At 50.3% G+C, this 24,710-nt stretch overlaps 2 long non-coding RNA genes across 2 annotated transcripts in view; one reads left to right on the top strand and one right to left on the bottom strand.

Moving 5' to 3' along the window:
• LOC112641537 (uncharacterized) overlaps positions 1 to 13,685 on the top strand; it is a 38,632-nt gene extending 24,947 nt beyond the window's left edge. Inside the window, exons 5-7 of the long non-coding RNA XR_003124688.3 lie at positions 3,360 to 3,480; positions 12,112 to 12,212; positions 13,226 to 13,685. This is a non-coding gene — a long non-coding RNA (uncharacterized LOC112641537). The remainder of the gene's footprint in view (positions 1 to 3,359; positions 3,481 to 12,111; positions 12,213 to 13,225) is intronic.
• On the bottom strand, positions 10,951 to 23,343 carry LOC118350463 (uncharacterized). Its single transcript, XR_004804313.2, has 6 exons — positions 23,149 to 23,343; positions 19,751 to 19,804; positions 15,672 to 15,873; positions 15,358 to 15,399; positions 14,062 to 14,376; positions 10,951 to 11,182 (listed from the first exon to the last, which is right to left on the bottom strand). It is a non-coding gene; the product is annotated as an uncharacterized LOC118350463 (long non-coding RNA).
• Positions 23,344 to 24,710: the final 1,367 nt, after the last annotated feature.

Here is a 24,710-nt window from a genome sequence, read left to right on the forward strand (position 1 = left end):
TAGGCAGGGGCATGACATGTGCAAAAAGCTCAGAGGTAGGGAAGGTCATGGTGCGTTGGGAAACTGCATTTTCTCGGGAGCATAAAATCTGTGCAGCAAAGTGAAAAGATGTGAGGAAGGAAATGGCCCAGGGCAGGGCCTGGAACTGTGAAGAGCTTGGCTCACCTCGCTTGGGAGTTTGGACAGGAGCCCACCCTTCATTCATCTACCTCTTCCCTTTCTCTCTCTCTCTCTCTTTTAAAGATTTTATTTATTTATTCATGAGACACAGAGAGAGAGAGAGAAAGAGAGAGAGAGAGGGAGGGAGGAAGGCAGAGACACAGGCAGAGGGAGAAGCAGGCCCCATGCAGGGAGCCCGACGTGGGACTCGATCCCGGGTCTCCAGGATCAGGCCCTGGGCTGAAGGCAGCGCTAAACTGCTGAGCAACCCGGGCTGCCCAATTTCTCTTTCTTTCTCTCCTTCTCCTTCTCTTTCTCTGTCTCTTTCTCCACCTTTCCTCGCTCCCTCCCTTTTTGGTTCATTTTCCTTTTCCCATTATACAACCAATACGTGCCCCCTGCAACAATTTTGGAATATGCAAAAGCCAAGAGTGGAAGCTCAGTGAAGACAAGAACTTTGCTAATACCCCATCATGTCCCCAGGCGCTATTTGTGGCACCTGACATTAGGCAGATGCTCAAAAAAAAAAAAAAAAAAAAAAAATTTGCTGATGACGTGGCTGCTGTGCGGCACCCTGCAGGTACAATCTGGGCAACAGGGGACTGTTGCCCTTGGAGTCACTCTAATTAACCAGTAACAGTAACCCAGCAAGTGCCATGGCAGGGAATTGGGGCAGAAACATCTAGCTTTGGCAGATGGTGGAGAATCCAGGGAAGGCTTCCTAGAGAGCAGTGCAGAGCTCAGAGCAGAAAGTCTGAGCAGGTATTCATCAGAGGGAGTGTGTTCCAAGCAGAGGGAAGAGCATTTGTGGAGGAGGCCCAGAGGCAAGGGAGCTGGTGCAGCGGGAAGAGGATAGTTGACTTTGGGGATGAAAGGGCTACCATATAGAGCTGCAGGAGGGGAGCAGAGGTGAGTACAAAGTGGAGCAGGAGTCGTATCTCGAAGGCCAAAGTAAACATCTGGGTCTTGGACTTGAGGACAGTGGGGTTTAGGTAAGAAAGTGTGGTATACTTTGTAGCAAAGGGAATAGGTTGGAGGGGGCAGGGAGATAGGAGGCAGGCAGATAAGAGACTTTTAACACCAGGGGACAGAAGGGAGGGTGGTCCAGGCGAGGGCAGAGGCCCTGGCAATGATAGGCCAAAGAGCAGGATTCTGAAAGTCCTCAAAAGGCAGATTCTGAAAGTCCTCAAAAGGCAGTCCTCAAAAGGCAGTCCTCTGCTGGTCTCAGAGCACCTGGCTGGGTCAGCTGGTGGCACATGACGCTCTTGACCTTGGGGTTGTGGGTGCGAGCCCCACATTAGGTGTAGACATTACTTAAAAATAATATATTTACACTGTTTTCAAGAGTGACTATACCAGCTTGCACCATTCTGTTGGTGGCAACAGTGCAAGAGAGTTCCCAGCAATTGCACTACTGGGTGTTTACCCCAAAGATAGAGATGTAGTGAAATGATGGGACACCTACACCCCAATGTTCACAGCAGCAATGTCCACAATAGCCAAACTGTGGAGGGAGCCACGATGTCCTTTGAAAGATGAATGGATAAAGAAGATGTGGTATATATATATATACATACACACACTATGGAACATTACTCAGCCATCGGAAGAGACGAATACCCACCATTTGCTTCGATGCGGATGGAACTGGAGGGTATTATGCTGAGTGAAATGAGTCAATCGGAGAAGGACAATCATCATATGGTTTCACTCACGTGTGGAATATAAGAAATAGTGAAAGGGACAATAAGGGAAAGGAGGAAAACTGAGTGGGGAAAAATTAGAGAGGAAGACAAACCATGAGAGACTCCTAACTCTGGGAAACAAAGGGTTGCAGAAAGGGAAGAGGATGGGGTGGGGGAGGATAGGGTAACTGGGTGATGGGCACTGAGGAGGGCACTTGATGGGATGAGCACTGGGTGTTAGACTAGATGTTGGCAAATTGAATTTAAATTAAAAAAATGTTTTAAAAAATAAAGGAAGACTGGCTTTGGGGACTGAAGAGTGAGGGGGCAAAGGTAGAGAGAAGTCTAGCATGACTCCCGGTTTCCAGCCTGGATACTGGACTCAATTAGGGGAGGAGCCCTAAAAATTATGCAAATGCTATGCAAAGTTCCTGCCATTTCTTCTTATTATTCAAATGCAGTCTGCTTGTGGTTCAGTCAATGATGCCTCTCAGAAGTGACAGATGGCCCATGCTGCCCTCCACTGGCTCTCAGTCCCCTGCCCTCCCCTCGCCAGCCTGCTCCTTCCTGTCTGAAGGGCTCAGCCCAGCTTTGGTTCTCGGTCTTTGGACTTTCTTCAAGGTCCCTTCTCCTCCCTCCACTCCCTGGTTCTTAAGAAAGCAGAAATTTTTCCTCTCTGGCCCTGAGCCCAGCTGCCAGCCTAGGATTGCATGAGCCCTCCCCTCTGTCACCTGCTCCTTGCTCATTCCTGCATGGAAATGCCCCACCAGGGATGGGCGGGCTCAGCCACCCCGACTCGCCTTCTTCCGCCTGGGGTTTTCTGCTAGCCTGTCAGGCTGTCCCTTCCTCCATCTTTGGTCCTCTCAAATTTCTAACGAAGCCACAGCTTCTTTGAAAACCTTCACCCTTCCAGGCCCCCCTTGATTGTGTGTGAGTGTGTGCACGCACACGGACAGGCACAACCAGAGCTAGAGGTCCGCTCCAACACAGGCACGTGGTCACCCTGACCCTGACGCACAGCCACCTGCAGGGAGATGTGCCAGACTGGAAGCTCCCCAGGGCAGAGACTGGTCTGATTGGTTCGTTTCACATCCCCAAAGCCTGGCACTCAGGAGATGCTCAGGAAACATCTGTCAAATGGAAGAATGTGGCAGATTGGGACATGGGCTGTACAGACCCCCCTTCAAGAAAGGACTTGCTGCCCAGTTGCAAGGAGTGTAGTGAGCTGAGAGCTCTAGGTCTTAGCCTCTTCCAGAACCCTGGGCCTGGGGCTAGGGTGTGGAGAGTGGGTCACCCAGGACACAAAGTGCTAAGCCCTCCTGTGAGCATGGGCTGTGGGCACTGCCTCACCTCTCCAGTCATGACCTTGAAGGCCAAGGGCTGAGCATGACAGTGGTTCTAGGGCCTGGCCCTTTCTGCCCAGCTTGGTCAGGGCTCCTCTGCCAGGCAATCTCTGCTCCACAGTTTCCCATCAAGCTGGTGTCCAGCCGTCAGATCTGCCGTTTCCTTTCACAGAAGTCACTCCACCGTGACCCTTCCCCATGCCCACCTCCACCTCAGCAGCTGCTTCCTGGAGAACCTGGCCTGCTGAAGAGGTACATCCAGGTGACAAAGAAATGGACACACACATGGCCATGTGAGTACCCCTTGCTCAGTCTTGAATCCTGTGCCCAGCATGTATTAGGTGCTCAATAAGTCGCCAGAGAATGGCTGAATGGCTGAATCACCAAGATGCCCGAAGACTTGGTGGGAGGCCAGTGACCAGATATGTTGACCTAGCTAGACGTCCCTAAACTGGGGTTCCCAAGGCACCCTTGAAGGCAACAGTGGAGGTGAAAGAGTTCTTTCCGTGGAATCCCAATCTCGTGGAATACGTGCTTTTAGATGAGATAAGGCCATTCGGGTTAACTAAAAGGCCCAACCTTTTGTTTTGGCAGGAATGATATCAGAGCAGTGTGGTAACATGGGGTTATCTTGGGGTGAGCAATAGTTCCCAGGGGCAACTCCGTACAAACATGTTTTTCACTGGGCACAGTGGAGGCGGAAGTGAGGAGTGGGGAGGAAGGTCACTGGCTCTGGATGGTCATATGAGGCATCCTCAGACAAATAAATCATCCCACATCCCAGAGCCTCAGCATTCTCCCTTGTGGAAGCAGAACAGGCCTCAGAGTCTGGGTATTTTAATCCTGTCTCAAGATACTTTCCCTTCCATTATCTCATTTAATTGTCACATGCATCCTATGGCTCCCTGGGCAGGAAGCTCTATCATTCTGATTTGCTTTTCAAAGCCAGCCCAGATAAGCCCTTCCCCAATAAATGCCCGCCCCTGCCCATCCCCTGCCACCAGGTTAATCATTGCATCATCTGGGGCCTGGGCAGCCTCTGAATCTGGCATCAGATCCTGCGGTTCCACTCAACCCCCCACCTCGCATCAAGGGCACGTTGCCTCATTGTCCCTTTGGCTCCCCAGGGCCTGGCACACAGTAGGGCCCAATGCCTGTTGTAGGAACACCAAACTCATCATTTGCCAGGCAGACCACCATCTGGAGTCTGTTTTCCACAGAGCTTGTAAGTTCACTCTGCACCGGCTCTCTCTAGAAGCTCAATAAGTGGGCTGGTGTGTCTTTATCCTGGTCTCTACGTGTGGGACTGGCCAGGAAAGAGCCAAGAACAGAGCCCTGGGCCCCTTCTGTAGAGGGTGTCACCCTCAGGAAAACAGCCCTACAAATAGCTGGTTCAAACACTGAAGAACTTTGAAATTACCTGCCCTGCCCTGGGCCAAATATCATTTCACAAGTGCCCAGCCCAGGGCTGGCACCCAGTGGGTGCTTCTCTAAAGTCAAGTGCCCGTTTCTGCCCCCTCTCTTTCCTAGCAGGGGAAAGTAGGCAAAGGGGAGACTCCAAATGGGTTTCCAGTTTACACCTTTATTAGGGCTGAGTGAGGGGGTCCCACCGCCACCCACCTCCTAGCGCCCACAGCCATTCTGTAATTTATCCAGTCTGTTTCCTGTTCTCAGGGTTCTGGGTGGCTTTCTCCTTAAGAGGGATCTGAGGGGTGAGGCAACAGGTGGGGCACTGGCCGGTGGTGATAAAGAGCAAGGATTTGGAGCTAGGCAGGCCCAGCTGTATCACCTGGGCAAGTCACGGTGCCTCTCTGGGCCCTAGTATCCTCATTCTGTGAAATGGGGGTCATAACAGTACCTCCTCACTGGGTTGTTAAGAGGCTCAGGTGAGGAACTCTTTGTGAAGTGACAGGCAAAGTAAGTTAAAACAGTAACTTTTATGATCATCTCCGAACGCTGTCGCCATTGGGGGTCAGTGGGAAAGACTGGATAGGACCCCTCCAGAGTAGCGTATGCCAGGACCCCCAGCCTAGGGTGAGCCCAGGAGCTTCCCTGGCAGGTGAAGGGCACCCAGGTGGCCCTGCACTCCCTGCTGCCAGGACTGGAATGTCCTGGGCACTTGCATGAAATTTGGGACGGGGGATCCAAGTGGCTCATTGTTGGCAAAGCACAGCTTTCCCTGGGCGCAGAAGCTGCAAGCCCTCGCCAGACTTTCATGGTGATGAAATGTGCCCCCTCTGGGTAGAGCCAGTCCACCACTGCCACGGCCAGACCGCCCCACCCCGCTGGAGTGAGAACAGAACAGCATGTCTCCCTCTGGGTGTCAGGCTGACCCAGAGCCCAGGGTCCAGGTACAAGGGTGGAGGATCAGTCAGAGAGAGGGAGACAGTGGATCCTGGTTCAAGTTTGGCTCTGTTTCTGGTGACTTTGGGTAGGCCCCTTCGCCTGGCTAAGCCTCAATTTCAGGAAATTTCTAAGAGTCTTTTCAGCTCAGGAAGGTATCTCCCTCCCACTCTCCCAAGAAAAGGCAGTGGGGCTAGATATTTCCTGCCCTCTTGCTTCCATCAAGAAAACTGGGTTTGGGTTCTCGTTTCTTTTTTCTTTTTTCTTTCTTCTTTCTTTCTTTCTTCTTTCTTTCTTTCTTTCTTTCTTTCTTTCTTTCTTTCTTTCTTTCTTTCTTCTTTCTTTCTTTCTTTTTCTTTCTTCTTTCCTTCTCTCATGTTTTCCTGAGGATTGGGCCCATTCTGCACAACATGTATTTTTGAGGGTTTAAGGGTTGAGAGGAGAAGAAAGATCACAAGCCCCTGCATACCACAAATCAGTCAGGTGACAGCAGTGCCCGGGAGCCTCAGAGGGTGTGATGGCAGCTCTGAGGGGTCAGATGGGCCTGAAGAGGAGCAGGGTGCTGGGCACCAGAGAGGAAGGGGCGCATTCTGGCTGAGGGGCAAGTGGGCGCCTGAAAGGGAGGGAATCAAAAGCACTGGACAGTGAGTGACCACCCTCAGACCGTGCAGACCTTCACTTCTGTGCACTGGCCTTGCCTCGATGTAGGCCCAGCCCTGCTGTGGGGGTCCCTGGGGGCTGGGTGTAGTGTGGTGTGCCCCCCCCGCCCCCCGCCCCCGGCCCCATGGCTCTGTCAGCAGCTTCAGTGGCAGCTCTGCACTGGTCACCAGCAGCTGCTGTAGGGACGAGACGGGCTGGCTGAGGAGGCTGTGTCTCATCACTCTCTCTTGGTTTTCATTCTCGGTTCTCTTCTTTCCGGAGCTGTGATTTTCCTACCGCTGAGTCACCCAGGGAAGGGCAATAAAAGAGGGTGATTAAAAGTGTTTCAGTTCCTGGGATTTCCCATTTCTCTTTACAGGAATTGGAAGCAAAGCCCCAGCAGCACCTGTGGTGAGCTAGGCAAGAGCCTCTGCAGGACCCTAAAGAGATACTCCCACCAGGCTGGGGCTCTCTTAGGGCACAGCCAGGGTCTCCTCCTCAGACTGGGGCTCCCTGAGGGCAGGGCTGAGTGTACCCCTTAGCCTGGGGCTCCCTGGGGTTAGGACTGTTGTTCCCCTCCATCAGGAGCTTCCGAGGGGTGCAGTCAGCTCTCATTTTCAGCACCCAGCCCCCGTAGCCAGGGATCACTGCATGCCTCTTCAGAGGAGCTCTTGGCCCCACCAATAGTCAGGAACAGGCTAGGTGGCCTCCTGGGGCTCCTCTGACATCAGAGGAAGATTCTAAGGACATAAAGTTTCTCATTTCTCTCGCATGTTCCTTTGCCTCTTGCCTGTTTCTCTCTCCCAGTCAGAACACAGAGGGTTGCGACGTCTCCTTCATCGTCTCCCACACATTCCCACACTGAGTCCGTCCCTCCCCAGCCCTTTGGTCCCGCTCTAGCCTCGAACCACTCAGGTACTCATCGACCGGGGAGCAAAGGTGGCAGAGTTGGACACTGCGGAGGAAACCAGTGACCAAACAGACGGTGGGAGGCCCGGCCGGCTTCCCTCTTGCCTCCTGCTGACGGCAGGCCAGGCCCAAGTCCCGCCGGCTCTCTCGGGCTGTCTGCAGTGGGAGCTGAGGGCCAGAGGCCTGGCTCGTGCTGAACCCGGGGGGGGGGGGGGCGGGGGGTAACAGGAACCCATGCTGATAACCAGGGCCAGGGGCGGTGAACATCAGCCACCCGTGCCATCCGCCGTCCCTTACAGCGCCGCGGACTCTGAGGTCACTGCCCTAGGGCAGCCGAGGGCAGCCCCTGTGTGACCTGGCAGTCCCTTCCAGACCCAGCTGTCCCTGGCAGCCGCAGCTACTCTTTGCAGCCTTCAGACTGCGGCTATTAAAGAACACCGATTTTTCTCAAACTTTTCCACCAGAATGGTGCCCAAAGGGGCCAGACCACATTCCCCCAAGGGCCTTGGCTCAAAACAGCCAACTCAAAGCCCTGTTAGGATCTCACGTCTCCTGTTTGTCTAAAACCCACACATGTATTTTGCGTTCTATTCCTTCATATCTCTGTTTAATACAAAAATAATATTATTTTCCTCACATTCTTTCAGTCAAATGGATGTCCCAGGAAGATGGGGCACATTTATCCTTTGGCTTTGCTGCCGAAGCAAAGTGGTGGGCTTAATGGTGGCCAGTGGTGGGAGCCTAGGGCAAATGGTATAGGGCCCACGTGGCCTCAGGTGTAATCCTAGTGAAAACCTTCCCCCCTGGCCTCAGCTGTGCAAGAAGGCCCTCTATTGGGGCGCCCGGGTGGCTCAGGTGGTTAAGCCTCTGCCTTCGGCTCAGGTCATAATCCCAGGGTCTTGGGATTGAGCCCCGTGTTGTGCTCCCTGCTCAGCAGGGAGTCTGCTTCTCCCTCTTCCTCTGCCCCTCACCCTGCTTGTGCTCTCTCACTCAAATAAATAAATACAATTAAAAAAAAAAAGAGAGAGAGAGAAGGTTCCCTGTCCTTCCTGTCCTCCCCCACCCAGTTATTCCAGTTGAAAGTCAGTGGTCACTTGGCTTCCTGGGGGTGTGAACAGGGGAGGGTGAAGGTGCTCCCCTGTAGCAGGGCTCTGTGGCTCTTCCTTCCAGAAGCTACTTGACTCTGTTTCCTCAGCAAGACCTGAGAGGAATCGCATTAACAGATTGAGGCAGTTAATGAATTCATGGACAGTTGGGAATGAGTGCCATATCTGGTTCCAGAAGGCCTTGTCATGCCCCCAAGCCCGGCCACTTGACAGGCCGGTGTGTGATGCAGCAGCTCCTGGCAGAGGCTGAGGGTGCATGCCCTGGGGAGGAGCTTTCGTGAGCCCAGGGAGGTACTCCTTCCCGCCTCCCTATGTCCAACCAGTCCCAAGACCCAATATTACTGGTCTCCAAATGCTTTTGAAATCCATTTCACTTAATTTTCCCCCCTGCTTCACTGAGACATAATTGACATACCGCACAGTGTAAGTTTTAGGTGGACGGTGTAACAACTGGACTTTCATATGTCGTGAAATGATTTCCACGATGTTTAGTTAACATCCAGCATCTCATATGGATATATATAAAAAAGAAATAAATAGAAAAATGTTTTTTCCTTGTGATGAGAATTCTTGGGGTCTACTCTTTTAGGAACTTTCAAACATACTCTATGTCAGTGTTAACTGTTGTCACTGTGCTGTGCTTACGTCGCCAGGGCCTACTTCCCTCCTAACTGGAAGTTTCTGTCCTTCAACTGCCTTCATCCAATTCCCCCACCCCTACCCCCTGCCTCGGGTAACCACAAATCCAGTCTCTTTTCTCAGTTCTTTTCTTTCCTTCCCTCCTTCCTTTCTCCCTTCTCCTCCCTCTCTCTCTTTCTTTTCTTTCTTTTTTTTTAATTTAAAGGTTTTATTTATTTATTCATGAGAGACACAGAGAGGCAGAGACACAGGCAGAGGGAGAAGCAGGCTCCCTGCGGGGAGCCCAATTCGGGACTCCATCCCAGGACCCTGGGATCATGATCTGAGCCTAAGGCTCAACCACTGAGCCACCCAGGCATCCCTCTCATCCTTCCTTCCTTCCTTCCTTCCTTCCTTCCTTCCTTCCTTCCTTCCTTCCTTCCTTCCTTCCTTTTTCCTTCCTTTTTTTCATCCTTTCTTCCTTTCTTTCTCTTTTCTTTCAGATTTCCACATGTGAGATTAATGAAGGATAGTGGGAAGAAAGGCAGGCAGGGACAAGGGGCCCGGGGCACCCTAGGAGGAAACCAGCCTTAAAAGGATTTTACCCCACCCTGGAAGGAGTCTTCACCCTTTCCCACGCGATAGGTAGATGACCAAAACCCGATTGGGTGACAGGCACAGGGAGGGTTAATCAGATCAAACAGCCCAAGGAGCCCATAAAACCCCCTAGACTTAGAAACTCTGTTGGCAAGCCTCTTGGGTGACCTCCCTCCTCGGGAGCTGTGTGCCATCACTCCATAAACCTTGCTTCACTGCCCACTGCTCATCATCTGGTCTACCTTTTCCTTCTTCAAAGTGGCGTGACCCAGAACTGTGGAAACCAAAGGAAAAGAAATTCTGGAACAAGATTGCAGTGTTTGTCTTTCCGTCTGATTTATTTCACATAGCATAACGCTATCCAGTTTCATCTATGTTATCCCAAATAGCAGAATTTTTCTTATGGCTGAATAATATTCCACTGTATCCGCACACCACGTTTCCTTTACCCATCATCCATCCGACTTTCAGGTTATTTTCCGTGTCTTGGCTGCTGTACCTAATGCTGTAGTGAACACAGGGGTGCTCATATCTCATATATTCAGATCAATTCCCAGAAGTGGACTTGCTGGATCATTTGGTTTTTCTATTTTTAATTTTTTTGAGGCACTGTTACGCTGTGAAAACAGTATGGAAACAGTGGCTCCAACAGTTTACAATCCTACCAGCAGTGCATAGGGTTCCCGGCATTTATCTCTTGCGTTTTCAATGATGGTCCTTCTAACAGGTGTGAGGTGGTATCTCACTGTGGTTTTGATTTGCAGTTCCCTGGTGATTAGTGATATTGAGTACCTTTCTATGGACCTGTTGGCCATTCGTATATCTTCTTTGGAGTAATGTCTATTCGGATCCTTTGCCTGTTTTAATAAAAAAAAAATATTTGTGTGGTGTTTGTTTTGTTTTTGTTTTTGTTTTGCAATTGAAGTGTATGAGTTCTTCATACATTTTGGGTATTAGCCCCCTATCAGATATTTGATTTGCAGATATTCTTTCCCATCTCTGTAGGTTGTATTTTCATTTTGTTGACATTTTCTTCAAAGTAATCTTTGAATCTTATCTCAAAATCTTATCTCATTTTTTGGCTTAATACCCTTTAAAGGCTTCTCCCTAGATTCCAGATAAAGTTCAACTGGTCTGGTTATCTCTATCCTCATCTCTTTCCTCTCCCTCTGGACTCTGACATCCTTTTTTTTTCTTCCTTCAGAGGCTTTGCACATGCTGTTCCCTCTCAGTGTAGAACACTTATCCCCTCATCCCGACCTTGTGCCCCATACACATCCCCCAACCAGTCTGACTCTTACTCATACTTACTCTTACTCATTCTGCTTCCCATGCTCCAGGCCTGGGGGAAAGTTCTTCCTCAGGGTCCCAGAGCACTCCTCCTCACAGCAGCCGGATGATACTTATGTAGTGTTATCTGGTGTCCTATTCCCTCAGAGGTGGGCCATGCCAAAACAGGAAGCAGAAAAATCCCTGGCCTTTGTGTCTAAACCCGAAGCCCTTAGGGAAACTACAAGGATGTAGGAATAAAAAAATTAGGAGAAATATTTATTTATTTATTTATTTATTTATTTATTTATTTATTTATTTTTTATAAGATTTTTTTTAAGATTTTTTATTTATTTATTCATAGAGACGCAGAGAGAGTGAGAGAGAGGCAGAGACACAGGCAGAGGGAGAAGCAGGCTCCATGCAGGGAGCCCGATGTGGGACTCGATCCAGGGTCTCCAGGATCACGCCCTAGGCTGCAGGCGGCACCAAACTGCTGTGCACCGGGGCTGCCCTAGGAGAAACATTAAAAAAAAAAAAAAGATGCTCAAAATCACTAATTTTTAGAATCATTAGGGAAATGCAAACCTACACTACAATGAGATAGCACCACACACCAATTAGGATGGCCTAAATAAAAAACCAAACAAACAGAATACAAGTATTGGTGAGGCTGTAGAGAAATTGGAACCCTTGTGCACTGTTGATAGGAGTATAAAGTGGTGTAGAAGCTGTGGAAAATAGTACTATAGTTATTCCAAAAATTATAAATAGAATTACTGGAAATAGCAATTTCACTCCTGGGTATCTACCCAAAAGAACTGAAAGCAATATCTCCAATTGGTATCTGTATACTTGTGTTCATAACAGCATTATTCACAGTAGCCACAACGTGGAAGCAACCCAAGTGTCCATTAATGGATGAATGAATGAGCAAAATGTGGCCTCTCCTCACAATGGTATATCAGTCAGCCTTAAAAAGGAAGGAAATTATGCAATATACTGTAACATGGTTGAATCTTGAAGAAGCTAAGTAAAATAAACCACTCTCACACAAAAAATACTGTATGATGCCAATTAGATGAGAAGTTTAGAGTAGTCAGATCATAGAGACAAAAAGTAGAATGATGACTATCAGGGCTGGGGTGAGGAGAGAATGGGAAATTATTGTCTAATGGGTACAGAGTATCAGATTTACAAGATGAAAAGAGCTAAGACGATGCATGGTGGGGATGGTTGCACTACAATGTGAATGTATTCAATACCACTGTGTTGTACACTTCAGAGTGGTTAAGGTGGAAAGTTTTATGTTATGCGTGTTTTACCACCATAAACAAAATGGTGGAGAGAAAAATGTAAAGAGGTCTCCTCTCCACTTGCATGGTAGATTTTATTTTCCAAAAAATGGTCACAGCCCTATTTCTTCCCCACATGCTCTTCCAGAAGAGGTGGAGTCTACTTCCTCATCCCACTGAAACTGGGTGGGAGTTTGTGACTGCCTGCACGGACAGAAGGCAATGCAAGTGTCACATGTGGCTCCCCAGGTGAGGTCCCATGGGGCAGTACAGCCTTTGTCCCACTCTCAGTCCTCACCCCTGCCCAGCAGCCAACATGTTGTGAGCAAGCCTAGGTCACATGTTGGTGTGCTAGGTCTCAGCCAACAGTCAACATCCCATTCCAGAAAACAGTGAGCCAGGGACTCTGTAGATGATCCACCTAGCCTTCAAGCCACCCTCACTGATGTGGAGTAGAGCAGAGTTGTCTCCCCAGGGTCGGCCTGAATTGCAGCTTTGTGAGCAAAATAAATGTGACCATTTTAAGCTGCTAAATTTTGGGGGTATTTTGTCATACAACCATAGTAACTAGACTGCTCTGGCCCCCTGTCCTGTCCTTAGCTTGAAAAATATTTCTCTTGGGTTAGAATAAAGGAGGAGAGAGTGAAAGGAGTTGATGAAAGAAGAGAAGGCAGGAGCAATAGAGAATGAATATGCTCCATTTTATTTTATTTTATTTTATTTTATTTTATTTTATTTTTTAAAAGATTTTATTTATTTATTCATTTATTTTTTTTAAAGATTTTATTTATTTATTCATGAGAGGCACAGAGAGAGAGAGGCAGAGACACAGGCAGAGGGAGAAGCAGGCTCCATGCAGGGAGCCCGACATGGGACTCGATTCTGGGTCTCCAGGATCACGCCCTGGGCTGAAGGTGGCACTAAACCACTGGGCCACCAGGGCTGCCCAATATACTCTCTTTTAACCCCATTTGAGGAGGCACTAAATAGAGATTGAGTTATAATGAAATACAGATCATTGCAGTTCTTGCCAACATAAGATTGTAGGTGGAAATCTCCTTTCTACACAGAACTGGGATTGCCAGTTGACATGCTCGCACCCTTGACCCCATTTTTGTTGTTGTCTGGGTCCCTTGTGACTCCTCAGCTCCAGAACCATGCCTGTTACAGAGGAGACACTCGATAAATATGTGTCAATGAGTATGAATGAATGGCGAATGAATGAAACCCAAAGCCCAACATAGATTTTTTTTTTCTTTCAGAAAAGTCTTGGCCATTTCTTCAGAGAACATTCATCCAGTCTGGGAAACTTACTCCTTTTATGAATGAGGACACTGATGTCCAGAGGAGCAGTGACTGGCCCAGGGTCTCATGTTCCATGGGCAGCAGAGCTAATCCAGCACTCAGGCTCCAAGAACCCAGCTCTCCACCCCTGTCTATGGCCCTAGCTGCCACCAGGTGGTTCAGACCCTGGAAAGGATAGACTATAGTCTTCACTGTCTCAACTCATGATTTATCTAAGTCTACTGGCTGGTCTGGTCCCAGTCCCTCACGGGCAAATGGCAGATATAGAGAAATTATCAGAAAGAGAGCCTGTGAGGGCTAGTGACTGGGACCTGGAGGAGATGCTGCAGAAGAGTATCTGACATACAATAAGGACTCCATAAATATCTGTTGAGTTGAGTTGAATTGAATTGAAATAAACACAAAATAAATATGTAATTATATACTTGTATGGTGTGTGCTGTGGAAGAAAGTTTCAGGGAGATGTGAGGTCTCAAGTGGGGTCCTGCCTTCCTTCTGGTAAGGCCTCTGAGGAGATGGCAGTGATGGGTAAGGAGTTGAGCATGTGGGATGGAGCGAGGGGAGAGCCTGCATGGCGTTCTAGGCAGAGGAAATGATTTATACAAAAGACGCCAGCTGGCAGAGAACCAGGGTTATCTGAGGAACCAAGAGAAGGTCAGTGTGACCATTGCAGAGGAAGGAAGGCTGAACATGACAGTGACAGAAAACAAGGCTGATGTGGTAGGTAGAGACCAGACCAGCGGTGCCCTGGACACTTGGTTGTCTAGCTAAAAGACTGTATCTCCCAACTTACCTTGTAGTGAGATATGATTTTGTCACTAACTTCTAGCCTATGAAATATAAGCAAATGTATTCCTGGATCTTTAAGAAATCTCCTTGAAAGTGGTGGGGAGTGTGGAGCATCTCTCCTCTCTTTCTTCCTTCCTTAGTGAATATGGACAACGTGGTTGGAGGTCAAGTGGCCATCTTGAACCAAGAGATGATTGGAAGGTGATGATCTCAACTGCTTAGCTTCAGGAGCTCAAAGGAGAAAACTGGTTTAGAGATGAAAATTTGAGAAAGGTCAAGCTGTGGTTGGTTGTTGAAATCTTGGCAGGCACTTGATGGCCTAGGGGGAAAATATGAAATGAGAAAAAAGATGGCCTCAGGATGAACCTTGGGAAAAACCAACATTTACAGAAAATAGTGCTGGCCATGAGTTCTGGGATGGCACATAGGACTCCAGTTAAAGTTTCCAGGCTCCACGGGGCCTACTTGCAGGGCCTTACTCCAGTATTTCCCTCTGGAACTCTGTTTTCTGCAGCTGACAATGCTCTCAGGGGTCTACTCAGTCCCAAAAGGCTAAGTTCTGAGGTTAAGCATGGGGTGAGAGAGGACTGGAACCCTGTAGTCTCATCTACCCACAGATCTCATGGCTAGGTCACTATTGTAACTGGTATAGCACATTCCTCTCTCTGAATATCTCTAAGGATTTCACAAATTGTCCACACACTCCCCTAAGCTCAGAACAATGGATATGTGATTGTCCTACTTTTGAGTAGTAAGTGTTCCCCAGAAGTGATCCTTTCTCTGACAAAGAAGGTCAGTTGTCTTCCATTTCAGAAAGGAAGGAAGGAGAAAAGGCAGGAAAGAAGGAAGGAAGGACAGAAAGAGGGATGGAGAGAAGGGAAAGGAAGGAGGAAGGAAGGAAAAGAAGAAAGTATAACTGAAGGGCAAAAATAAAGACAGACAGACTATTCTGCTATACCTGAAAAACGTGGCCAGGTGGGCAGGAAGAAATCCAGTAGAGCATAGCCACATGTCAACGTGCTAAGAGGGACAAGTAAGATGAGGCTAGAAGACACCTTCTTAGCTGAAGCTAAGGGCTGACTGTTCTGTTTCCCTCAAAATTCATATCTTGAAACCCTACCCCCCAACGTGATGGAATCAGGAGGTCAAGGCTTTGGGAGGTGCGTTGGCCATGAGGGTAGATGTCATGTGCATGGGATTAATGCCCTTACAGAGGAGGCCTGAGAAAGCTCCCCGTCCCCATCCACCATGTGAGGACACAGCGAGAAGATGTATCTATGAACCAGGAGCAGGGACTCACCATGCACTGGCAACCTGATGTCAGACTTCCCAGCCTCCAGACCTGTGAGACATAAATTTGTTGTATGTAAGTCATGCAGTCTACGGTCTTTTGTCATAGTCACATGAGCTGACCGACACACCTGGACTCAACAACCTAGAGGTCTGTCTTCACAGAGAAACACTTTGGCGTCTGATTCTGCACTGGAATGGGTGAGGGGAAGCAGGGTCAGGGGCTGTCTCTGGGGGCACTCTGGGGTACTGTGGACACCCAAGGCTCTAATGCCAGGCAGGAGGCTGGACAGAAGTCTGACCGGATGGAACCCCTGGCATTACCACTTCGCTGAAATGAATTGATGAGTCCAGGCTCATAGCAGGTGTTGAGGATGCTGGCATTTCTTTCCTTCCTCCGTTTTATACTAGAGGTGCCCCGGGGGCAGTTCAGGTTCTCTGAGCCTTGGTTCTAGCTTCTGAGATGAAACGCCCAGTTCCATCGCCTCTCTTCCTCCAGCAAGTTAGCCTAGAAATGTTCTCGTGGCTGTGGCAGACAGAGCCAGACATACAATGAGAGAGAGAGAGAGACTTAGAGAGAGAAGCTCAAACTCAGCAGCACCCTTTGAGCCTTTGAGGGCATCTCATTTGCTAATACCCCATCGGCCAAAGCAAGTCACATGACCAAGCCCACACAGAGCGTGGGAAAGCATGGCAGAGTCAGCCCACAAAAGGGAAAGACCCAGGGAAAGATGAAGACTCAGGGCGGGTTTTCAGTCTACGATGGCAAGCAACCCAGGGCCAGGGGTGCACTGCTGAAATCTGAGTAAAACATCAGAATGTCCCATGAGTCCCCCCTTCCCTCCCATTTCCCAGAACATGTGACAACTGACAATTTGGGGAAGCTGAGCTGGAGTGCTAGCAGAAGAGCAGTTCAGTTAGCCGGGAAGAAGACCATCAGTTGAGTTTAGCTGCCAGGAACAGAAAATCCCAAATAGCAGTGGGCTAAGTGAGGTAAATACATATTTCTCTCTCGTGTAAACCAAACACAGAGGGAAGCAGCTCAGGGCTGGTATGACAGCGCCACTATGGGTAGGGATGCAGCCCTCCTCCGTCGTTGGTCTACTTCCTGAGCACAGCTTTCACCCCGTGGTCCACAGGGGCCGTTAAAGCTTCTACCATCACATCAGGAATATTCCAACAGCAAGAAGTAAGGGCTGAAAAAGGAGATACTCCCTTCCTTTAAGGACAATTCCTAGAGGCTGGGCACACTCTATGCTGTTGCCAACACCATGGCCATTCACCCCTTCTGACATTGTAATGGCATTTCTAACTGGTTGTATAGCTGATTGGCTGAAAAGCACATTTCCCAGCCTCCTGTAGTTAAATGTGGTCATGTGACTGACTTCCAAACAATGTGATATGAGTAGAAATGATATTTACCCCTACTAGTTGCGACCTGATAGGGAACAGGTATGACCTTTCTATTTCCTTTCTTTCCTTCCCACTGGCTGGGGTGTGGATGTGATGGCAGGAGCTGGAGCAGCCACGTTATATGATGAGATGAAGGTCTTATATTGAGAATGATAGAGCAACAATGTAGAAGGGCCATAGACCACCTACTAGACCTTTATATGAAAAATAAATGCATTTCTCCATTAGTTCTCCATCTCTCCTTCAGTAGCAAAACAACATCCCATCTAGTATACAACTCTTAGTTCTTATCGTAAGGCCACACTGCCTCAAGGGAACTTGAGAAATAAAGTCTTTATTCTGGGCAGCCATGTGCCTATCTAATAATTAGTGGTGCATTATTGGGCAAGAGTGGATGCTAGAGGAAAACCACCAGTCCCAGACGCTGGAGGGATAATGACAACAGTCACAGCGTCTATCCACTGGGAGCCAGGCACTGTGCTGGCCACGTGCCTCCATGTACTTCTGGAATCCTCATAGTCATCCTGAGGACAGGTATTAGGGTCCTGGTGTTCGAAGTGAGAAGACTGAGGCCAGGAAGTTAAGTGACCCGAATAAGGTCACACAGCTCCTAGGAGTAGTACTGGGATTCAGACAAAGGGCCATCCCATCTAGGCTCAAGCTCCTAACCCAGCAGTTCTTAAAGTGAACTCACTGGACCAGTCGCTTAGCTTCCACATAAGGACTTGTATGAAAAGCAAATTGTCCTAGAAATCACATACTCCGGGGATCGGGACAGCACCCTGTGTTTGCACAGCCCTCTAGGGGATAGGATGCACAGTCGAGTCTGACAGCTACTGCTCCAAGCCAAGCCTGGAACCAGCACCCACTGGCCCTCACCTCCTCTCTCCCCAGACAAACCCTGCCACCAAGAGAGATTTAACCCGACCAGATCCAAGCTTTAGTTTGTCTGCCATCCCGACCCTGGAACCTAGCTTGGCTGCTACAGGCAGAGTCTCTGCCAGACGGGAAATGGCTCTGCCCTCTTCCTAGGAAGCTGCTGCAGGGGATGGGTGGAGAGGGGCGTAGCTGTGGTGTCAGGCCCTGGATGTCGTTAGGTAGTTTTCGGGTGGAAGGCGGAGGTTTGCAGTATCTCGGAATCAAGGCTTCTGGACATCTGACTTTTCCTGTTGAATGCATGGGATCACGCATTCTCTCTGTCCCTCCTGGTCCTGGGGCCCTACTAGCCAGGATATGGTTGGTGGGGGGCGGGGGGTAAGAGGGCTGGGAGTCTGTGGTATAGGCTTCAGGGAGTTTGGGCATGTCATGGACAAGAGGTGATGGTGATGATGACACTGACTCTGAGCTAGGCCATTTTCTAAGCTCATGATATGTATTAACACATCTCTAATAACCCTTCGAGTGAGGTAGTATTAATTATCTCCACATTAGATGAACAAATCGAGAGGTTAAGCAACTTGTCCACTGTCACACAGCTGGTGAGTAGTGGCGTTGAGCTCTGAACTCAGACGATATGGCTGCATGTCCATGCTTTTAGCCGCTGAGCTATCCAGCCTCCCAAAAATAGTGAAGATGTTTGTGGGGCTTTTTATATTCTAGGCACTGTTGCAAGTGCTTTGCATATAAAAAAAAAGTGGAACACTCTTACCATTGCGACAACTGAGATATTTCCAGCGGATACTTGGCGTTGGTGGATTAAACATTTGTGGTTTGGGTTATTTTTTATGACTCGTGTATGTGTGTGTGTGTGTGTGTGCACGCGTATGCAAGTGTGTGTGCACATGTGTGCCTCTCACCAGAAGCGGGAAAGGCAAGGCCAAAGATTGTTGCTCTTCCGGTGGTGTCATGTTCTAAAATGAACCTGTGCATCACACTTGTGGTTCCTGGGGAAAAATAAACCAATCCCACTACCAGTCAAAACAACAATATTTGTGCAGCTCCGGTAATAACCACTGGAACCCGCCCTCCTTCTGGCTTGCTGGAGGTGCCTTGCTCTCTGCTCCCTCTCAGTCTCAGGGCCCCTGCAGCCTTCTTTCCATGAAACTCCTGTTCTTGGGCTCACAGCAGCTCCTGGTTCAAGGCTCACCTCCTCTGGGAAGCCTTTCCGACGGCTCATGACTCCACTCTGGGCAAGACTCAGCACCTGAGAACTTGATACAACCTTGTTTTCACTCTCTTCCTTGAACCTCTGTGGAGCAGGACTCTGCGGTTCTCCCTCTACCCCTGTGATTGGGCTTTCTATGTCTTTGTGTCTCTTTCTCTCCTCCCTCAAATTCAGTTCTCCCCTTCTCTTTCTTCCTTCCTTTCCCTAAATCCTCCTTCCCCTTCTTTCCCCCTCCTTCCCGTTCTTTGGCATTCCTTTCTAGCCCTACCCGTTCCTGCTTCTCTGCCTTGCACTTCAGGTTCCTCCACATGGTCTACCTTCCCTCCTCCTTACCTGTCAATGGGGGACCCGCTCAGGTCCCCGTGCCTTGATCCAGCCTCTCCTGATGCCTATAGGCATCTGACTGCATCACCTCCTCCTCTGACTGACCATGCCTCTCCACCATCTTTTTTAAAAAATTTGATTTATTTATTCATGAGAGACAGAGAGAGAGGCAGCCTCCCTGTGGGGAGCCTGATGTGGGACTCGATCCCAGGACCTCGGGATCATGACCTGAGCCAAAGGCAGACGCTGAACCACTGAGCCACCAGACGTCCCGCCTTCCCACCATCTAATTGGGCCCACTAATTCAAGCACTTGAATCTTTCTTGACTTATTTGGCGTTCGTTGAAATATTTATTGTGAGCCCATCATGTGCAAGTCCTGCTCCCTGTTTTGCCAGGAAAACTTGTACTTGTGCTTCAAAGCTCACCCAGAAAATACCTCCTCCTGCTCTGACCCTGTTCCCCACATCTGGGCAGGTGTCTCCTCTGCTCCTGGGTCTCCTGCACATTGTGAGTGTGGTTAATACATACGTGGCGATAGTGCCTTGCCGCTCTGTGCTTACCTTTGCCGCGTGCTCTGTGGACTTCTGTGCCGCGTGTGCTGGGGAGGCACAGCCCTCAAGAGGAGAGAAATGGGAGTGAGGGTCATATGCCTCCGATTCCTTGCCCCTCAGGACGGGCAGCTCTGAGGCACACTCCACCCAGAGTTCTGCAGTGAGGTGGAGCCCGACTGCCCAGCAGCCCTCTCCTATCCTCCAACTCTCTGGCTTTACTTCCTGTGGTTTACTTCTTTACTGGTGCTCTTTGGAGCCACTTCCCAAATCAGCTACTTGACAGTCAAATCCTGCCTGCCCCCTGTTCTGCTTCTGGGAAACACAGACAAGGAAGGTCAATCATCTAGAGCTTATTTTGTGCCATGTGCTTCCTAGGTTCTGGATTTGTGTGAACTCATTCCATCTACGTCACAGCCTTCCTCCTGAGGCAGATAGTGCTATTGGCACATAGGGGGAAACTGAGGCATGGGCAGGTTAAGTGGAGCGAACAATGTCCCGCTTTTCCTGGGATTAAGGAGTGTCCTTCGAGATGGCACTTTCCCAGGACAATCTCCAGAGAACTGGGACCAGTTGGCCACCCCAAGGTAAAGGGACTTGCCCAAGGGTATACAGGTATGAGTTGGCAAGAGGGACAAGTGCTCCAGGGACCAGCTCTGGACCACCTACAGCATATGAGCTGCATTGGGTTGTGGGCCTTTTAGAGAGACTCTCTCTACCAGATGGGGGTGGGGGTGGTCACGCTTTGCATTTTTCTGTGTCTCTAAGGTTTGCACTGAGGAGTTGTTTGCTGTTTGAGCTAGATGCTGGGGATAATAAGAAAACAAATGAGTGAGACCAGCCCCTGCACTCAGGGAGCGCCTTGTCAGATGGGGAAGACATGGAGCTCCCAGTCTGACAAGGAGTTTCCCACAAGGAACAGGGTCTGTCCTTTCTTCCCTGACTTCTCTGCAGGGCCCAGAACATGGTTGAGGGGAGCAGCCAGGCAGAGACACGTCAAGGTGATGGGGCCCGCCTGGCACCCGGCCTGCATCTCCACTCTTGATACCCTGAGCGAGAGCTGGAGCCTCTCCTGGATGGGGGAGGATGGGTTGATTCCTCAGGAATTTAATTCAGTGTTTTGGCCCTTTATCTCCCAGCTGGGCTGCAGTTTGGTTCAGGGAGGGGTGTGGTGGGGAATTGATGAACTGGGTGCTTGGATCAGTTGGGTCTTTGTGGGAAGCAGATGGCGCTTCCTGAGGGTTCATTGCAGACAGTGTGATGAAGGAACCATGGAGAGTGTGGGCAGGTCTAGGTGATGGCACAGCTCCAGGGACTAGCTACCGTGGGGAGTCATCACCACCCCTGGTCCTGAAGGGGTGGGGTGGGAGGGGGAGCTCTTACTAGAACACAGCCAGTGTCCCTACCCTGGGAAATGGGCCAGCCGGATGGGCGCCGTGCCCTTAGGCGGGGAGCACAGCACTGCCAAAACCAGGGCCTGCTGGGAGAGGGGGAAGACACCCTGACTTCTCTCCCCTTGCACCACCCACCACTTGCTCTCTCAGCCTCAGCAAGCCAGGAGCCAAAGGCCAAAGGAGCCTGGGTGACTTAGCCCCTGAGGGTCAGACTCTGCCCCCCACCGGGAAGGTTCAGGGGTTCAGAGAAAGTCTGACAGTGGATGGGGAGGAGCCAAGACTGATTATCAGGGAGCACGAGCTGCTGCAGGCTCACACCCACCCCCCAGGGAAGCGACCTGACCCAAGAGGTCAGCCAGTGGGCGGAGTGGGAGCCACTCCTCCAATACACACACCAACCCTCTCACTTTACAGCCTGTCTCCTGCCGCCTCCCCTCCTTGCAGAGCTTTGGCAAATTTATTTCCTCCATCCCCATCTCACTTCTTGCCCCTCCCAAGTCCACTGGAGGCCAAAGGGTGGGAGGGTCTGGGAGGTCTTCTCAAAGGAAAGGGTGCAGGAGCGCTCCACGGGCTGCCTGATGAAAGAGGGTGGGGTCAGGGAGGGCTTCCGTCCAAGAAGAAGAGAAAGGGAGGGGAACAAATATTTCTGAGCCCTACGATATAGCAGATCCAACCCGGGTGCTTTCTCATTCATTACTCACTCCCCACATTCACCAAAACATTTCTGAGGATGGTATCAGCATTTCCATTCTAGGCTCAGAGATGTTATGTCACTTCCCAAATGTTGCACAGCAAGTGAGTAATTGATAGAGTCAGGATATAGATTCCCATCTGCCTGCATCCAGGGAGGAATAAAAAAGATAAAAGTTGGTCTGAAAAGATGTAGAAAGGTTGGAATGTGGGCAAAAGGCTGAACAGGATCCCGATCCCAGAGCCAGAGAGGGGCAGGGGGCTCAGTGGCTGATGTGGAATGACTCTAAATGGTTTTGTTTTCACATTTCTGGATGACACGCTGGTGTGGCCGGGGGAGTATCCCTGGCTCTCCACAAGAGCTATAACTGGGGTAGGAGGTGTCCATCTCTAGTTGCCCTTCCTGCCTCCAGGCCTTGGGTTGCCATGGGAGTTGGGGGGTATGTGGTGAGTGGAGTGGGGGTGGGCTGGGAATCTGGAGCAAAGACCCTAGGATGGGCTGAGGAGGCCTTGGGGGAGGGTGATTGCTGTTTCCTGAAGCCCAAGGAACGATTTTAACTGGAGATGAGTTTTGGTTAGCAAAGGGTAAGAGGGGAGGGCATAATAGGGTACGGCACGGTACTGGGTGGGGGGCGAGGAGAGAGGGTCGGTAAGGCCAGGGCTCAGGGCCCAGCACTGAGTGTGTATGGGGGGCGGGGGTGGGAGGGACAGTAGAGCAGGAGGCCCAGAGACCAGCAGTGTAGGTGGTTTAGGGAGAGCAGAAGGGGGGCAGTTGGAGGATCGACCTCAGGCCAGTGCTCTCTAGGCCTGGAGCCCAGGGGTGGGGAGCCGGTGAGGTAAGGGTAGAGGGAATTGGGGTTGGGGAGAGTCTCAGCATAGCGATTGCCCAGACTACGGGGTTTCTCTGGCTCCTACTGAGTCAAGCCTTGTCTGGCCCAACTCCTAACAGGAATGGACAGGCTGCCAGTGTTGGAGGGGCGATGAGGGAAGGACCTGGGGATTCTGTGTGTGTGTGTGTGTGTGTGAGTGAGAGAGAGAGAGAGATAGACAAAGACAGAGAGAGACTTCCTAGGATCCAAATGCTTAAGACAGCCCAGAAGATGGGTGGGGCTGGCAGCGGCCCTCCCTGAAACGTGGTCAACTAGAACAATCCAGACAAAAGCTGAGGGAATAGAGCCAGTAAGAGGCAGGCTCCCCGAAGCCAGCCTCATCTATTACAGATGAGTAAACTGAGGCACAGAAAGGGGAGTGTCTGGTCAAGATCACACAGGGCTTAAAGGGGGAGTATCCCTGCCTGCCCCCTTTCACCCCGGGCCAAGCCCTTACCTCTCGTGCTCACTCATGGGGACAGGTGGCTGCCTTTGCTTTGCATCCAGTGAAAATCCATTTCCCCCCAGGTCTTAAAGCAGCATTGAAAAGAGCACCCCTTTTCTCGGAGTTGATGGGAGAGATGGATGACTGAGGACAAGCAAAGAGCTTACAGCAAACAGTGCCTGGCACATAATAAGCGCCCCATGAATATTTGGAAATAATGATGGTGACGTGGTAATGACGGATGTCGCTGTTTTATTTTTTATTTTTTTTTTTTTTTTCTCAAAGTGCTTTATTTTTAATCAGAAAAACATCCTCTCCTTGCCAGTTGTTAGAAAAGCACAAGAACAGAGTGAGTACATAGGGCAGATCTGGGAGGCTGAGGACAAAACAAGAACCAAGACTCGTTATAAAAGATAAAGGAGGAAAACTAGGTTAAGTTTTAAGGTCAGGCTTCTCTGCGGATGGCTTGGGGTGAAGCACTTCACATGTGTAGGTGGTTCTTTAGTGCATGGATCGCTCAGGCCACAGGCCAGGGAGGGATAAGCATGCCGCGTTGTTCATTACCCCATTACAATCCTCATGATGGAGCCGTTGTGGCATTAATGCGCTTCACCACGACTTCTTCATACTGTTTCTGTGTCAGTAACCCTTCTGTTATGCTTTTACTTTCTTCAAATTTGGGCAATACAACCGCAATGTAGCCTTCAGTCGATGGCTTCTCTTGAAGAATAGATGGATTATGGAGAATGTTTTCATTCACTTCCATCAACCGTCCTCTAACACAGCTAGATATGGTGTATTCTTCTCCATCTGAGCAGTAAATCTTACACAGAGGTGCAAGCTCTGTTAGAAACTGTGCCCCCCGCTTAAATTTTTTAAAGGGAACCACCGTGTGACAGTGAGTCTGATCTCGGCCTGGCTGCATTGAAGCCACAGAACCGGACAGCCTGTCGGCGAGGGGAGGCCGGGGAGCCGCTGGCGTGAGGGGAGCACCTGCGCCTCCGCCTCGTGGGAGCAGTGGTGGCCCGTCCGGCCCTGCGTTTGCACACTCAGCTTGTACTTCCCGGTCTCCGCAGGAGGTTCCCCTATGACTCCTGCGTGTCCAGACCCCTCGCCCTGGACGGCAGCATGATGGGGGCAGCCTGAAGCCCCCCAGGGCGGGGCTGAGTCCCTAGTCGCCACTTGCTCAGTCGAGCCCCGAGGCCCGGGCCAGGGGTCAGCAGAGGCGCTGCCTGCCACACGGCCACCGGCCTGCACAGCCTGCCTCCTGCCTTGTCTGCGGGCCCGCGGTGGGACGCCAGAAACTGAGCCGCGCACCATGCTTGCTCGGGGATGATGCACACTCTGCTGGTACTTTGCACACTCATTCAATCCCGGGACGTCATAGGGCTGCCTGAGCTCCGAGCTCTGCACCCTTCACGCATACATTCTAATGCTCCGAGGGAGCCCCTTTCCTACACGCCCTCGGTGGCCTGGCCAGGGTGGTGCGAGGGCACCTGGTCGTTGGCCAGCCTGCACCCTGCAGGACAGCTTTCTTGGGCTGCCCTGCGACGCCACATGGTCTACGGCTGGAA

Source organism: Canis lupus, chromosome 12 (genome assembly GCF_003254725.2).
Source record: "Canis lupus dingo isolate Sandy chromosome 12, ASM325472v2, whole genome shotgun sequence".
Classification (NCBI taxonomy): Eukaryota; Metazoa; Chordata; class Mammalia; order Carnivora; family Canidae; genus Canis; species Canis lupus.